Source organism: Camelus bactrianus, chromosome 14 (assembly GCF_048773025.1).
Source record: "Camelus bactrianus isolate YW-2024 breed Bactrian camel chromosome 14, ASM4877302v1, whole genome shotgun sequence".
Lineage (NCBI taxonomy): Eukaryota > Metazoa > Chordata > Mammalia > Artiodactyla > Camelidae > Camelus > Camelus bactrianus.
In genome coordinates, this window is record NC_133552.1 from 84,234 (window position 1) to 87,155 (window position 2,922).

General features: G+C 54.4%; 1 non-coding gene across 1 annotated transcript; it reads left to right on the top strand.

Annotated features, from left to right (window-relative positions):
* The first annotated feature begins 434 nt into the window (after positions 1-434).
* On the top strand, positions 435-1,983 carry LOC123615772 (uncharacterized). The gene is made up of 3 exons (XR_012511817.1): positions 435-559; positions 919-1,053; positions 1,840-1,983. It is a non-coding gene; the product is annotated as an uncharacterized LOC123615772 (transcript).
* Positions 1,984-2,922: the final 939 nt, after the last annotated feature.

Genomic DNA, 2,922 nt, shown 5'->3' on the forward strand with positions numbered 1-2,922 from the left:
CTGCAAGATTTAGACAACGATACAAGCTTCTGTCCTTCAAAGTCATCATAAACAAAGGTAAAAGGCAAACCACAAAGCGGGGAGGTATTTTCAGCATGAATGACAGGCTAACATCCATCTACTTACTACCTTATTACGCAAAGAGCCATTGCGAATCAGTTAAACTAAGAGAGAAAACCGAATGGAAAATGTAAGCAAAGCGAAGGAACAGACACTTCAAAAGAAGCACAGTTAGCCCACAGCCTGGTTTCAAACTCTCTTGTGCCTCACTACCACTAGGTCACACCAGGCACATCCTCAGCCTTACCTAGGGGCCTGGTTGCTCTCGAACCCTGTGGTGTGCATGGGGACAACGGTGACCGCATGTGGCTGTCACAGCTCCTCCCCCAGCAAGGCTGTGGGCCCCACCCCCTCAGCTCTCTACTTCTCCTCCAGGGGAACCTCCCGCCAGAGTCCTGGTGCGAGGCTGGCTGTGGCCTGTGTGCTGTGCCCAGCTGGTCACCACTGCCCTGAGCTGGGCACCGCCACTCCACGGCCATGCAGTGCTGGCAGCTTCTCAGTAAGTGTTCCCTCAGAGGGCCTGGAAATGGGAGGGTTCTAAGGTAAGGGAGGTGGGGTGGTGGCCAGCAGAGCAGAGGCTCCATCCCGGCCCTCCCTCCGGACGTTGACAATGTGTGGACCAAGTCAGATGCCCACAGAGCACCTCAGTTCTACTGGCATCTGCCCTGTGCTCAGGCACTCTCAGGCCCTGCCCTCCTCAGAAAGGAAGGCGCAAACAAACGCAGAGCCTGGGGCCCAGGCCAGAAGCATCTCCAGTGCAATTCAACACATTTCCTGAGTACCTGCTATGCACCAGGCCTGGCCCAAATGTTAGCAGTGTGGAAAGAAACCAGCCTTACTACCAACCCCTCTTTCCAGGGTCCAGGTCGTCTCTGGTGTCAGGAGTGCCCAGGAGGAAAACTCTGCAACCAGACAAAGCTGGCTAGCCCCCTTGCGTGTCCACCTGGGCACTACTGCCCAGCCCAGGGCCTGCTGTCCATCCCCTGTCCCAGGGTGAGAAGTTCCCCCACCCTTCCAGCCATTCTTTGCTTTTGGGTAGGGAAGTTCTAGAGCCATCAGCCCTGTCCGGGTGGGTGGGACAGACAGCATCCTTTCACCATGGCATGTGCAGCGGTCCAGCCTTTGGACCCAGCCCTCCTCCTCCCACCCCAGCTCAGATGAGGGCTGGACCGCTCACTTTCCTGCAGCTGGTTTCTGATAGTGCTGCCAGACCAGAAAGTCACAAGGGACAAAGTGACACAGGCTTGTGGGGGTGAGAGGGACGCAGAGGAAGGGAGGAGGCCAGGTGGGGCCTGGGCAGGAAGGGCAGCATTTGCTCTCCAAGCCCCATAAGCCCTCTGTCCCCACTGCCCCTACACCACGGCTTCCTCTCCCCAAGATACATGCACCTCTTAGACGGCCTGGTGGCTTCTGTTCTCTTTTCCTGCCTGCTAGCAGAATCGAATGACTTCTAGCTACGACGCTCCTCATCGGATGGGCACTTTGCAGTCAAACTCTTTTGATCTGTCGAAAAGTAAATCCCACCCATTCCTGCGAGTGTCTTGGAGGCTCATTTCTTTTTCTTCTTCTTCTTCTTTTTTTTTTTTCCCTAGCCTCCCCTCATTGGAGGCTCATTTCTTGATCAGGGATCTCCCATTCCCCTGCTCCTCCTGTCCCAGGTGAGGGTAAAGGGGCCCTGCTCTCCTCCCTTCTTGGCAGAGTGGCCAACCTGTTCAGGCCTGGAGCCCCTATTCTGGTCTCCAGGACCTTGACCTTGGTGGTATCCTTCTCTCTGCCCAGGGCACTTTCCGAGAGGCCCCTGGGGCCGCCCACATGGAGGACTGCCAGCCATGCCGCTCTGGGACCTTCTGCGGCAAAGCCGGCCTGGCTGAGCCCCAGGGGCTATGCCGTCCCGGGTATCACTGTGGGCCTGGTTCCAACACCTCTTCCCCGGTGAGTGCAGGCCCCACTGGGCCTCCCAGAGGCAAGGCCAGCCTAAGCACAGAGGCCTGGGCCGGGGCTGGGGGCCACAGCAGAGGGCAAGGCCTAGTGCCTGCCCTCTAGGGCTTGCCACCTAATGGGATGACAGTGCGCCCCCAGCAAAGACAGGACGGAACTACTGCAGAGACAGAGCTGGTAGACCCACAACCATTACACATGGCTGATAAAAATGTGAAAAAGTAGAGAAAAGGTATTCAACGTCGATTTCCAGCTTCCACCTGAAGAGGGACCAAATACAAATGTGTCATCAGCTAGGGAAAGGGCACAGCTGGGCTGACAGCCAAGGACACGTGAAGCAAAGCCATTTTTCACAACATGCACCTACAAATCATCAAGAGTAAACACAATTGCCAGTGCCCTTGGCGGGCACTGCTGGGGAGCAGAGTCCATTGTACCCAGGCAGTGTATGGCAAGGGCCCCAAGGCAGTTCAGATCTTCCAATCCAGTCATTCCAATCTGGAAAGGAGCCTGAAAGGGGAAAAAATAGTGATTTATGCAAAGATGTTCAAACCACAAATGTTAATAGCAAAAACAAAATGAAACAAAAATATACAAAACACCACAATGGCCCAGTAATAAGAAAATGTCTAGGCAGAGATATGCCATGTCAAGCCTGGGGGGAGCTGGGGAACTATTAATAATGACGAGTAGTTGTGCTCGCTGGTGTGAAGGTGACGGGTGGATGGATGGATGGATGGATACAGAAAGACAGACAGACAGGTTACCTGACCACAGCTGAAGCTCTGCATCAATAGTTTCATCTAACAGACAGGGGATTGGGGCTGCTTAGGCTATTTAATATTACAGTTCACTTTATTTTTCTGCAAAGTTAAACTCCCAGTGCGGTTCCCAGAGGGCAGACCAATGCACATGCAGGAGCAG